Raw genomic sequence first — 14,625 nt, forward strand, 5'->3', positions numbered from 1 at the left:
TTAATCTCTCCTACCTTGCATCCTATTTCAGACCTTCCCCCTTGTATTTGCTGAAAACCTCTACATTTCTAACTTTTTCCAGTTCTAAGGAAAGGTTGTTACTCACAATGAGTGCTTGTGGTGGTCCAAAGCTAGTTTTTTTCCATAAATTGATTTATTTCTTCTTGAGACAGCTGTTCAGTGTAACAGACTACCTTGTACCTCCCAAACCAGAGTGTTCCAGTGAGCATCTTTCTGAATTTAATTTCTTTAATGTTTTATTTGCTCTCAGAACTTCCCCAAGTTTCATTATAGTACTCAGCTCCAACACAACATAACTAGCGTCAGGTCTAGTCTGAGTGCACAACCAGAAAAACTTCCGAATTAAACTTTTCAATTGTTCTGTTTCTTCCTTGGAAGCAGGATCCTCTTTTTGTGAGGATCTAACCCGATTTGTGGGGATGCAATTAACATTTTCTAGATAAGATTGTTGATTCAATGTCACTCCTGACTTGCTCTGCTTAATATCTAAACCTATATATTTAAAGTCCCTAGAAGCCGGACTGCCAACCTGGGACTCCTTTGTCTTCTCGGTTACCCATTGCTCAGATTCTACAGAGCCTACCCACAGGAAATCATCAACATGCATGATAAAGATTCCAGCTAGTTTCTCCTTATGGTACCAGTAGAACATCGCAGGATCTGTCTTTAACTGAATGCAACCTGTTTTCAACAGGACAGACCTCATGGAAAAATACCATAATCTTGACGCGTCATTCGATCCATAAACATACTTGTTCAATTTCCACAGCATTCCTTCTACATCACCAGCTTCTTTACACTGTTTCAAAATGACTTCTCTTTGAAACTTCACCCCCTGCAAAAACGCAGCCTTTATATCAATCGATTTGCACTCCCAGGAATATGATACTAAAATAGCTATAAAAAAAAAATCTTCAAGCTCACTTTCCCTGTAGTAGGCAAGTCCACCCTGACATCCTGATCCCCGAGCCTTTCTTCAAAGTCTCAGACTAATTATCTTACTTTAGCCTTTTCTGTACAGATCCACCTGTGAGATAAGGCTAGTTGTCCTGTCAGGTATTTCATTGTAGACCCCAAATTCCTTCCAAATCTTTCTGTTTGGCTTCCTTTATCAGCTTATTTTCCAATTTATTAGCAGCTACTAAAACCTCTCGGTCAAAAGGACTTCTACGGACATTCCTAGCTTGTTCTATAGTCATCGTTCTTGTCAAGCTATGACTTTTAATCACATTCCTCTCCCTTCCTGGACTGTTACTATATGATCTTTCTCCTGTGCAAGCAGAATCCCGTTTGCAAGTCCGTGATTTTCTTTCTGGGGTCACGACTACTTTTTGTTTACTGTCAGAACTCGTACTGTGCTTTCTGGGCTTCCTTATCTTTACCTAGGTTTGCCAATCCATGGGTTTTGTCTCCTGTCCTTTATTCTGCACATTTAGCTAATGTTTGTATTTACCAGTGGCCTTTCCTGCTCTCCCTATGATTGTAGCATCTCTCCACACACTGTCCTCTTCTGGCATGTATGTTACCTTTGTTCCTACTTTGAGTAGTTGCCCTTTTGGATGAATAGCCTTATCCTGTACCTCCGTGTTATTTTGCTCATTGTCATTCAACCCTCTATCTGCCGTAGTCTGCTCCTCATAACTGCCAAACGTGTGCGCGCGTATGTGTGTGTGTGTGTGTGTGTGTGTGTGTGAGAGAAATGCATGGTGCCTCTTCGTTTTCTATGTCCTGTTTAGAACTTGTAAAAGGTATAGCCAGTGCCAATTAACCTCGAAGAATGTACCCTAACAGTTTGATGCCGTGTTGCACAATTATTACTTTTCCATCATTCCCCATCACCTTGCCAGACTCTTTCCAGCCTTTCCTTTTGTAACATACCATGTTTCCTTGTCTAAACTGTACTCCTGATGGTCTTATGTGGTGCCGTAGGGCTCACCGAATTTTCCCCGAAACCTCAGCTTTAATCAAATCTTTTCTGCCTGCATGCAAAGCCATTCAAATGAGCAGGAAAAAGTGCAGCTAATGCTAGTCCCTTCTAGAGCAGGGGGAGCATCTGATAACACTGAAGGCAACTTTGGATTCCTTCCATACACTAACTGGTATGGACCGTACCCCCTCAACCATTTGCAAAGAGCTGTCTGCATGCCCTGCCCAGGCCAGCGCCATTTACAATTTGCAACCTGGTTGATCGGACAATATTTTATGTAACGTGTTGTCTATCACTGCATGGTTTCTCTCGCAAGGACCATTACTAAATGGACTCTCAGCTGCAGTGTGCATAACTATGATGCTTAAATTTTCACACATATCTCGAAATACCTCGTTGGCAAATTCCCCACCATTATCTGTCAGGAATTTCATTGGTGTTCCTAATACTGGTCTCACCCATTTCTCCATGACCATATCAACAATGGTCCATTTGTCCTTACTATGTATTACAGTGGATAGGCCAAATCTGACTGCCATATCTATGAAGTGTAGTTAAAAAAAAACCCTATCCTTGTCCCAAACTTTCAAGTCCATTGCCACTGCGTCGTTAAACTCCCTGGCTACTGGCAAGCTCACAACAGGACGCGGTGGTGTCTTGCAATACTTAATACAAACTTCACACTGAGCAGTGATTTGCTCAATAAGGTCAACCACTCCAGCATCTCGCAATAGAGTTTTCAGTTTCTGTGGCGCCGGCTGTACAAACTATGTAACTTCCAAATGGTCATCTTTTTGTCCACCAAATTCTTATTTCCAGAAGTTAACAAAACTTCATGAATTTTTTGATGAGAAATCTCTGGCTTCCTTAATGTCAGGCAGTAATGGCCTGATCGCGTAAAATGTAGATCCACATTTTCCCCAAACACAACCGCTCATGTCATCATTCTTTATATCTAGTGCCATCTGAGTCTTTTTCATCACAGATTGACTTAACATTAGCAGTATCTTGCTAGAAACTACATCAATACTGAGGAACAGACTGATCCCTGCTATCTTACAAGGGTGGACTACCTTTTTGGAGGATGTGGATGTGGCGTCTCCAAACTTGAAGCAAGTAGCGCTTTCATACTCCTTGACCTTCCACCGGTCTGCCTCATCGAGACTCTCCAGGGAGCAGTTAAGCCACTCCATGCCACACACCGTGGAAGTGCAACCGTTGTCTAGAACTGCACAGCTGAAGAGATAGACCATTAAGATATTCATCGCTGGATTCAAACTCTGTGACAAACACCATTCCATCATGGCAGTCACGATAATCATTTTCAGCTTTTTCAGGAGAATCCATCTCTTGGATTCTTTCGCTGTGGCCAATTCATCATGTAATGACACTGAGAATCACACCCAAAACACCACCGATTAACCATTCCCCATGTATTTTTTTGGGTTTAACCATCTATGGTCACCATCCCAGACCCGCTTTTTAGCCCGACTCTCAAATTGGCTAAGATTGCGACCATTTTCAGACCTCCTGTCATTAACCCCGTCTTCCTATTGGAACCTTTATCAGATATTTGGTCGATCTAGAAATTCAGCCACCACAGAATCCTCCATCCTTTGTTTCATGGCATAGTTATTCATGTTTGCTAAGAAAGTAGCTAGGAATGACTGTTTCCCCAGAATTTTTTTTAGGGCAACAGCCATTTGATCTAGGAGAGTCTTTCCCATGGAATTGAACCTCCATCAGTACTAAAAGTCTATCAATGTGGGAAAACCAGCAACTTAAATGCCAATATCAACTCCAGCTTTTAAGTTCAAATATCTGTAGTCTTTTGTACCATTTATCAAAATCCACAATATAGTCTTCCATGGACTGATCATCTGTTTTCCAAAATCTATCAAAGATTGTCCAAGCTTCATACACTTCCAATAACGCATCTTTTTTGTAACACCTATCCAAAAATTGTAATAGATGCGTCAATCCCTCTTCAATGTCCAAATCATCCGCTTCCATTTCTGAAAATACTTTACTACTGATCATACGCTTTTCTGGAAATGATAAAGCCAAGGCCATACCTTGCTTCTTCCGGGGTAAAGAGGTAACTCATGTCCACGTTTCCACCTTGTTCTTCCATTCGCAATATGGTTCAGGTTCAGAAAAAATTGGTGGAAAGTCAAAGCGTGAGACTTTGCACCGTCCTTTCGCCATTCTGTAACTTAAATTGTCAACAGCAATATGCCTTCTTTTCCCTTAGAGGACTGAGACAATAAACTTCATATACAGCAATCAATCACCAAAGCTTGAAGTTCATCCTCTGTTACTATGTTACTCACAATGAGTGCTTGTGGTGGAAGAATAAGTCCAAAGCTAGTCTTTTCGCACAAGTTGGCTTATTCTTGGGACAACTCTTCAGTGTGACAGACTTCCTAGTACCTACCGCACTAGAGTGTTCCAACTGTATCTATTTATACTATTTTGATGGGACTATCAATGCCCATCACCTGTTTTAACTAGCAATTGTCTTTAACAATTTAATTGCTATGCATAGCAATTACTGATACATTAACAAAGATCACAGACCTGAAACGTTAACTCTGTTTCTCTCTCCAGAGATGCTGTCAGGCCTGCTTCCAGCATTTTCATTTCGGATTTCCAGCATCCACTGTATTTTGCTATTGTATCAAATGAATTCATATTTTCTCTCCCATTGATCGCTATTTAAAGAATAAATCCTTGCTGGCTGACCTTGATCAGGACGATTCAATTGGTTCATTACCTTGTAAACTCATTTCAGTCTATGGATTATTCTAGATAAGACATCGCCTCACTCTCAAAGGTTTCGAATTCATTTAATCAAAAAAGCTAAAGGACATCTGATTACAAGTCAAAACAAATTTGAGTAACCAGTTGAAATACCCTTCATCTGCTGTCTGCAAGAGTCCAATATGAATTTCATTTGCAGTAATCCCAATAAACCATCTCCTAAATTGGCAATCTCAGTCACAGAAGCCAGGCGTACAGGAGAGTCACATCAGAAGTATCCCTTCAGAAGTTGGAGGGAAAAACATGATTCAGGGAGTAGAGGGAGATTTACTCTGCATTCTCAATGTGCTTATGCTTGACATTGACAATAGATGTCTCAAATGAGAAACTGACCCCTTAACAGGACCTCTAACCAGGACCATAAAAATATACCTCCTCCTCCAAAACAAAAGAAACACTTATAATAGTAAATGTAACAAACTTCATTGTTCCTGATGCCAATTTGTGTTTTTTTAAAAATAGTTTAACATTATTTTTGTAGGCAACTGGCTAGAGAACACCATTGTGCCCAAGAGGATCTAAAACGAGAAACATCTGACAGAGATCACGCCAAGGTGGCACCTTTCAATCAGAATGAATAAGCTTATCGAAAATCTCACTCTTCAAGATGTTGATGGCTCTACTTTCATGTTTCATTTTCAGATCGTCAAGAGCAGAAAGAATTTGCCTTATACAGCATCTTTCACATCCTCAAAATACTTCAGAGCCAATAAAGTACGTTTGGAATATAGTCACATTATAATGTGGGCAATCTTATTGCAGAATTGACATTTTCCCATTTATTTTTCCATTTCGTTTCTGTAACACTAGGGCACCAGGTCATCATCTTTATAAGGAAGTGTATGATGAAATGCTCATGTTTCTTCAGGGGAGAGGAATTCATTATAATGCAATCTTTTAGGTTACCCAATGGTGCGGTTCAATCCCATTTACGTCATGTCATGTGTTAAACTGATGGGAAAAGGTTTGTCAAATACTTTCATTTAGTCAATATGCCTTTGCCACAGTTGAAATATCAAATCTGACTGGTGTGGGTTAATATTAAGGATCGGTTCAGTCAGTAACACTTCAAAACCAACTTGTCAAAGCATATCTTTGAAATAACCAGAAAAATAATGTAACCAAGTCAAATAAGAAGGGGAAAAACTCTAAATTTAGCAAGTCAGAAATAAACAGAGTATGTACTCGAATTTGTAAAAAGAATATATACACAGTATAGGTATAGACCATTCAAGGAGGACAGATTTCAGTTATGTGAAGAGACTGGAAAAACTAGGATTGTTCTCTTTAGAGCAGAGAAGGTCGAAGATGCTTGTCAAAGGAAAATGGGTGTTCAAAATTATGAGGGATTGTAATATAGTAAATATAGAGAACTGTTTCTCCTGACAGTAAGGCCAGTGATCAGGGGACACAGACGTATAGTAATCAGCAAAATAACTATGGGGAAGTTAAGGTTTTAAGTCATTATGATGCAGAGAGTTGTGATCTGAAATGCAGATGAATGGTGGTGGAAGAAGATGCCGAAGTAACTTCCAAAAGGGAATTGGATAGATAATTGAAAAGAAAAAATGTGCAGGGGTATGGGGAGAGAGGGGGCGAAGTTAGACTAATTAGGTAGCTCTTTCAAAGAGCTAGCACAAACTCAAAAGAACTTAATGGCCCCCTTCAAAGCTTTATGATTCATTGGAAATCAAAACAAAGGTAGCAGCGGAAAATAATGCAGCACAAAAGAGGAAGATAATGGTTTAATGTCTGCAGCCTGCTTACTAGAAAAGGGGGAAACTGGTAAATGATGTAAAAGATCACCACACTTATGCAATGGAAAGACATTGGGAACAGAAAACAATGTACTAACAGCCAAGGCACTAAAAGGCTTGGGAGAGCCTTGCACAAAGAAAACAATTTGCATTCACAAAGCACCTTTAACTCAGTAAAACACCCCAAAGTGCTTTACAGGAACACAAGAGATGAAAATGGAGAATCAGTCAAAGAAGGTGGATAGCAAAAAGCTTACTCAGAGGTAGATTTTAAAGGTGTGTAAAGGTGGAGCCCACTAGGGATAGGCAATTCTAGATTTAGTGATGTGTAATGAGGCAGATTTGATAAGGGAGCTTAAGGTGAAGGAGCCCTTAGGAGGAAGTGACCATAATATGATAGAATTTACCCTGCAATTTGAGAGGAAAAAGCTGGAATCAGATGTAACGGTATTACAGTTGAATAAAGGCAACTACAGAGGCATGAGGGAGGAGCTGGCCAGAATTGACTGGGAGATGAGCCTAGCAGGAAAGACAGTGGAACAGCAATGGCAGAAGTTTCTGGGAGTAATTTGGGAGACACAGCAAAAATTCATCCCTAGGAAGAAGAAGCATACTAAAGGGAGGACGAGGCAACCATGGCTGACAAGGGAAGTCAGGGACAGCATAAAAGCTAAAGAGAAAGCATACAATGAGGCGAAGAGCAGTGGGAAACCAGGGGATTGGGAAGCCTACAAAGACCAATAGCTAAAAAAGAAATAAGGAGGGAGAAGATTATATATGAGGGTAAACTAGCCAGTAATATAAAAGATTGCAAGAGTTTTTTTTAGATAAAAAGGGTAAGAGAGAGGCAAAAGTGGGCATTGGGCCGCTGGAAAATGACGCTGGAGAAGTAGTAATGGGGAACAAAGAAATGGCGGAGGAACTGAATAGGTACTTTGCGTCAGTCTTCACGGTGGAAGACACGAGTGACATCCCAAAGTTCAAGAGAGTCGGGGGGCAGAGGTGAGTATGGTGGCCATTACCAAGGAGAAAGTGCTAGGAAAACTGAAAGGTCTGAAGGTGGATAAATCACCTGGGCCAGATGGATTACACCCCAGAGTTCTGAAGGAGATAGCTGAAGAGATAGTGGAGGCGTTAGTGGTGATCTTTCAGGAATCACTGGAGTCAGGGAGGGTCCCAGAGGACTGGAAAATCGCTAATGTAACCCCCCTGTTTAAGAAGGGCGTGAGGCAAAAGACGGGAAATTACTGGCCGATTAGCCTGACCTCGGTCATTGGTAAGATTTTAGAGTCCATTATTAAGGATGAGATTTCAGAATACTTGGAAGTGCATGATAAAATAGGGCAAAGTCAGCATGGTTTCATCAAGGGGAGGTCATGCCTGACAAATTTGTTAGAATTCTTTGAGGAGGTAACGAGTAGGTTAGACGAAGGAGAGTCAATGGATGTTATGTACTTGGACTTCCAGAAGGCCTTTGACGAGGTGCCGCACAGGAGGCTGCTCAGTAAGATAAGAGCCCATGGTGTCAGAGGCAAGGTACTAGCATGGATAGAAGATTGGCTGTTTGGCAGGAGGCAGAGAGTGGGGATAAGGGGGTCCTTCTCAGGATGGCGGCTGGTGACTAGTGGAGTTCCGCAGGGATCAGTGTTGGGACCACAACTTTTCACTTTATACATTAATGATCTAGATGAAGGAACTGAGGACATCCTGGCTAAGTTTGCAGATGATACAAAGATAGGTGGAGGGACAGGTAGTATTGAGGAGGCAGGGAGGCTGCAGAAGGATTTGGACAGGTTAGGAGAATGGGTAAAGAAGTGGCAGATGGAATACAACATGGGGAAGTGTGAGGTCATGCACTTCGGTAGGAAGAATAGAGGCATAGACTATTTTCTAAATGGGGAGAGAATTCAGAAATCTGGAGTGCAAAGGGACTTGGGAGTCCTAGTCCAGGATTCTCTTAAGGTTAACCTGCAGGTTGAGTCGGTTAGGAAGGCAAATGCAATGTTGGCATTTATTTCAAGAGGACTAGAATATAAAAGCAGGGATGTGCTGCTGAGGCTTTATAAGGCTCTGGTCAGACCACATTTAGAATATTGTGCGCAATTTTGGGCCCCGTATCTCAGGAAGGATGTGCTGGCCCTGGAGGGGGTCCAGAGGAGGTTCACGAGAACGATCCTAGGAATGAAAGGCTTAACATATGAGGAACGTTTGAGGACTCTGGGTCTATACTCGATGGAGTTTAGAATGATGAGGGGGGATCTGATTGAAACTTACAGAATACTGAAAGGCCTGGATAGAGTGGACATGGGGAAGATGTTTCCATTAGTAGGAGAGACTAGGACCCGAGGGCACAGCCTCAGAGTAAAGGGAAGACCTTTTAGAACAGAGATGAGGAGAAACTTCTTTAGCCAGAGAGTGGTGAATCTATGGAATTCATTGCCACAGAAGGCTGTGGAGGCCAGGTCATTGAGTGTATTTAAGACCGAGATAGATAGGTTCTTGATTGGTAAGGGGATCAAAGGTTACGGGGAGAAGGCGGGAGAATGGGGTTGAGAAACTTATCAGCCATGATTGAATGGCGGAGCAGACTCGATGGGCCGAATGGCTTAATTTCTGCTCCTATGTCTTATGGTTTGTCTTAAAAAGGGGAAGGAATTTCAGAGTAGGGAGTTTAGGTAGCTAAAGGCATGGCCACCCATGGTGTGGCAAAGGAGTGGGAAATGCATAAGATACAAAATTGGAGGAAAGCAGAGTCCTTGGAGGGGTTGTAGGGCTGGAAGAGGTTATAAGTGACTGAAATAAAAGTCCTGCAAATATGAGGGGATCTGAAATGAAAATAGTGAATGTTAGAAATGCTCAGCAAGTCCGATCACATCTAAACAGAGCGGTGAACAATCAACAATCAAGAATATGGACAGTGAAGATTGCCAGGTGCACTTATGAAGGCACTGCATCCAAAATATCAAAACCAAGTCCCTCAACTTATCAATCCTCGCCTTTTTCTTTTCTATTTATAGAAAAGGGATTGAGTTTTGTGTAGGTTAGATGGTTTCTTTTTCATGTTTATGAAAACTATATTTAAGGCTGATAGAATTTTAGACATGAGTGTAATTCAAATTGAATCATTCTTTCTAAACAGATAACTTAAGCAATAATCTTGACTCTAATTTGGACTCTTATCCCTAACAGCACATTTACTTCTTTATCTTGTAAAGGTGATGTAGAAGCTCCATTTTTATATAAGTCTTCTGAAGCACCTGTCAGATTCCAAAGATGCACTTTACAACTTCCTTCACAATTTCTGCATAGGTACAAATGCATGTAAATAGCGTGCTGACAACTAAGCTGCTGCACTCTGGGCTGTATGGTGATAATCACAGTTTTGACTTTGTGTAATTAGAAGTATACAAAAGTTGCACTACGTCATTGTAATCTGGCAGCTCGGAATAGCAGCCCTTTTTATAGTTTTTACATATATAAAGCATTTTCGTATAAATTTAAAACTTTAAAAATACCAGTTCCCATCTCCCTGAATTGATGACAATATCTTTTAAAAGCAAATCACATTTTAAAATTGTTTGCCAAACAATTCCATGCACAAAACTTGGCAGTTTGCGTGTTCCGGTTAATTTTGGAAAGAAAGAAACTTCACAGTCAGTGAAGAGCTTTTGTAGTGTAGAAAACACAATGGCCAATTTGTGCACAGCAAGGGCCCAAAAACAATACGATAATGACCAGATTATATTAAATTATGGTAGAGGGATAAGTAGTTGCCAGGACACCCGGAATAACTCCCCTGCTGCTCTTCAAAAATGTGCCAGGATATCTTTTACATCAACCTGAGGCCCTCCGATTATGTCTCATCAACAGTACAGCACTACCTCAGAATAGCACTGAGGTACCAATCTAAATGCTCTGAAGTCTTTGGAGTCTTGAACCCATAAACTACTGGCTGATGCAGAGGCTTGAGTGCTTAACTGAACCTTGGCTATTATGGTAGCCTGTGCTGTGTGATTGCACTCGAATTAAGTTTGTTCACTTTTCAAAAAAAAAGGACCACCCATGGTTGGAAACATTTAACTGCAAGGAATCAGATTGTGACAGCGGGTAGGAGTAGTTCCTTATTCAAGGGAAACACCCTTTCCTACCAGATTCAACTGGTTAATAACAGGAGCTGAATATAATGGGTGCATACATTTTCCAGCACTGTGCACAGAACTGCGCGCTGAGCATTTTTACCATTTCTTGAGATTGTGCCAGGCTCTTTTGCTACTGCTGGGTGCATTCCAACGTCTCACTGCAGTGCTGAATTATGTCCACAACGCAACTTTGCATGTTTCATACAAAAAAGGTCAAACATAATTGCTGAACACACACCCTTATTTCCGTGGATTGTGGGGAAAGTTCCATGTATCAAGTGCCTGAGTTATGTGCAGGGGAAATGTGGGAAACGGGAAATAAATCTATACGGAAGATGGATGGTGATTCCCCTCGACCTCTTAGCTTTCCATTGTAGCCATAATGCTGGTTTGCAAATCTCAGCATTGTGCAAAGTTACATTGCAACAAGTTTTAATCATTACAGCTCAATTACTAAGAGAGAGGAAGAGAACAGAAATTTTAAAAAAAAGGAGGGCTGATTCAGCAGCTTGCAATGCTTGCCAAGGACAGGCTATCACAGCAACTGATAACATCTTTGTCCTGACTGATTCTAAATTCACAAAACAGCTCAAACTAAAGATTTAGGAATCATCACTCCCACCACCACACCCCCCACCTCAAAACAGCGTGACGAGATTAGCTCCTTTTAGAATAAATCTAGTAATTACTTTTCAAAAAAATCCTTGCAGAATTATTTGCAGTATGATAACAGGCATTTTTATAGGAAAGCTCCATTGTCTTACCTGGAGTCGCTGCAACATCTGAGTTGGCCTGTTTAAACCAATGTTTCACATCTACCATGTCAGAGAGCAAAGTGAGGTTGTGAAACCAGAATTATTGATGTGTAGTGTAAACTACATCAGTAAGGAAGTACAGTTCAGCAATCATGCTCCTCCTCTCCCATGTTGCTTTGCCTGAATTCCTAGTAACCATAGTGATGACTGGTGTACCTTCCCAGAATCTGGAACCCTCCCTGTAATCTGTTTACGAATTGTATAAAAATCCTCAATCATGTCACTGCATTATTTTATCATATCCTTTATGTTGCTATGTCCACAAAATATGCATGGCACATAAACCGAAACAGAAGCACGCAGAACTAAACAAAGAAGTACATTGTCAGTATTATTTGGTCAGTTTAGGTGTGGTGCTCACAGAAACCCATCATAAAGAATTGCCAAACAAATCTGCAAAGAAATCTGCACGTATAGAAGTTCTCTTTGCCTAATTATGGAGTGTACACACGCTGTCCGCACAGACGCACAGGATCCTGTTGTCAAGAGCCTGGGGACACCCCACATCCCACCACCCCTGAAGTGCCAGTCGTGGCTCTGGCAGAGTTAAACCATGAAGCAATGAAACTCCAAGAAGAGACAGTGACATAGTGGTAATGTCACTAGACAGTATCCAAAGTTCCAGGCTAATGGTCTGGGGACATGGGGTCAAATCTCACTACAATAACTGGTGGAATTTAAATTCAGTTAATAAACCTGAAATTATAAAGCTAGTCTCAGTGAGGAAGATCATGACAACTATCAGCATTTGTTAAAGCATATCTGGTTGACTAATGTAATTTGGGGAAGGGAATCTGCCATTGTCTGGCTCACATTTGGGGAAGGAAATCTGCCATTGGCTGGCTCCGGATTGACAGCAATGTGTTTGACTCTTAGCTGCCCTCTGCAAAGATCAAGCAAATCACTCAGTTCAAGGGCAACTAGTGATAAGCAACAAGTGGCAGCCTTGCTAGCAACACCCACATCCCATAAAAGAATGAAGACTGGAAAACGACCCGATGGGGTGTAAAATAACGTACGATGGTGTTGGGCAATATTTCAGTCGTCGGGCACACACCCTTTAGTTTGATTGGTTGCTCAAAAAAGTAAAAGGGAAAACAGTTGAAGCAAGTTCTCTCTGTAGAGAGTTTTATGCACCAGAAATAAGGGCCCTCTTAAGGCCCTTAATCAATTAATTAAAAGCAATTTTTCGCTGCCTGTCCAATCTTACAGTTGGCGGGCGAGTGAATTCGCCAAGCCGCCTTTGGATTTTTTATGAAACCTCATCCACAGGCAGGATGAGGTTCCCAACAGTAATTTTTTTTAAAGTTAAAATTTTTAGGCATCATTTTTAATATGTCCCTGTTCATGTGACTGAGTCATATGTGGGGACATGTTTCTCCCATTTTTAAAATCTTTATTTCTGTTTCTACAAATCTTCAGCTCCCTGAGGCAGCTCCCTGCCTTTATGGAGCTTTCAGTGCGCACTCCTCCATGCCCGCGCAGACTTTGCGCTCACCCTCCTGCCACCCCCACCCCAGCTGAGCTGAGTTTCTCAGTGTGTCTTTCATGCTGTCTGACCGTTAACTGGCCAGCCAGCATGAAATCGCGGTCGAGGTTATTGTGGTCACTTTGACAAACGGGCCACAGGAGTCTCAGGTACAGGTCACGATCGTTTATTCGAGCAATTGCAAGGGGAGAACCATCTCAATGCAGCTTGAGATAGCACTCCGCTAAATTACAAGTGTTCAACATATTTATACATTATTGGTCACGTACAAGAACAGTTTCCAGATTCCGATCTCGTCAACATATAGGTTTACATTAAACAGACATCTCTAATAACAGGTACATGCATCGTATGTACCTATTTTTCACCCAGGCAGAGACCTTCCCTCCTACCTAAACTAGGACCATCTGTTCTTCCCCTATCTGTTGAAGAGCACAATTAATCTTAGTTGTTATTGCCAATGCTCTGACTGTAGTCCGGCTTCCAAGGCCTTTCTGTTGTTTGCAGGCCCTAAGGCTGTGCAGGGTTCATCTGGTAACCTTTAACTGCCAATGTGATTGCAAACAACAGAAAGGTGTACACGAGACTTCTGTGGTCCGTTTGTCAAAGTGACCACAACAGTTTGACGTAGTCGGCAGGATAATCGGATTGGACCCTTGGGACGGCTCTGCAAAGTGGGTGAGTATATTTATTTACCACCCATAGTGCAGTAAGCCTACCCGAGAATGGTCCTGTCAAGTATCAAAAGAATCGGGAGGAGGACTCAGGACAGGAGATAGGAGGCGCCAGGGTAGGAGGCGGGGCCGCGCAGGCGGGCTGGCGGGGCCACTACCGAAAAGAGGAGGCGGAGCCGTGCTGGTGGGTGACGGTTTAAAATATAACCATAACCGAAGCCGCGCAGGGAGGCCAGGCCCCAGTGAAATAAGTGAAACCGCACATACCACAAGAAACTAAGTTGTTAGGGCCGCGCGAACGTACCGCGCAGAGATAGATGGGAATAAGAACAGAGTGCCGTCAGGGAAACAGAATAGTGCTATAGAACTCGCCTGGGGAACCGTGGACTCCATTACGAGGTTCATAGCAGAACAACAGTCAAGACTAATCACAAAAATGCAGAAGGACGGGTGGAATCCACAGGGAACCCCCAGAGAACAAAAAGAGTGGTGGATAGAGCAGAAAAAGGATAAGGAAAAGAAAGGGGTACATCTTGTTCCTGCAGTTGTGCAGACGGGTTAATACTAAGTTCCAGTCGATTAGAGAGAGAGAGAGAGAGAGAGAGAGAGACAAGGTCAGATTCAGGACAGATCAGATCAGTGGCGGCAGTTTGTAGTGATACTGATCAAGAGGAGAGCTCCGAAGGAGAAACCTACGATGGAGTTGGGACAAAACCACCCTCACGCGAACTAACCGCCCCACTGTGCCCGTTGAATCCCATGGCCCCTATGGCAGTAACTGTTAGGAAAAGTAAAGTCAGGAAAGGCGAATTAAAAACCGAAGGGAGAAAGGGGGCTGAGGAATAGGGGGAGGATGAGGAGATTGAGAGGGTTATGAAGAAAGTTAAGCATGTACCATTCAGCTCAGGGGAGAAGCAGGTTTTGCTTAAAGAACTGCTGAGACTTAAAACTCGGCATAGCAACCCAGATTTTTGGACCAA

The 14,625-nt window shown here is 42.1% G+C and overlaps 1 protein-coding gene and 1 long non-coding RNA gene across 3 annotated transcripts in view; one reads left to right on the top strand and one right to left on the bottom strand.

The window, feature by feature from the left end:
• The window catches only part of LOC144679927 (ALS2 C-terminal-like protein), a 144,954-nt gene extending 133,389 nt beyond the window's left edge, over nucleotides 1-11,565 (bottom strand). For both annotated transcript variants that reach the window (XM_078540901.1, XM_078540900.1), the window contains exon 1: nucleotides 11,432-11,565. The gene's annotated coding sequence lies outside the window, so the exon portion shown is untranslated. The remainder of the gene's footprint in view (nucleotides 1-11,431) is intronic.
• LOC144679930 (uncharacterized) overlaps nucleotides 1-14,625 on the top strand; it is an 871,259-nt gene that overhangs the window by 595,471 nt on the left and 261,163 nt on the right. The gene's annotated exons all lie outside the window — the stretch shown is intronic.

Source organism: Cetorhinus maximus, chromosome 4 (assembly GCF_964194155.1).
Source record: "Cetorhinus maximus chromosome 4, sCetMax3.hap1.1, whole genome shotgun sequence".
In the NCBI taxonomy this organism is placed as follows: domain Eukaryota; kingdom Metazoa; phylum Chordata; class Chondrichthyes; order Lamniformes; family Cetorhinidae; genus Cetorhinus; species Cetorhinus maximus.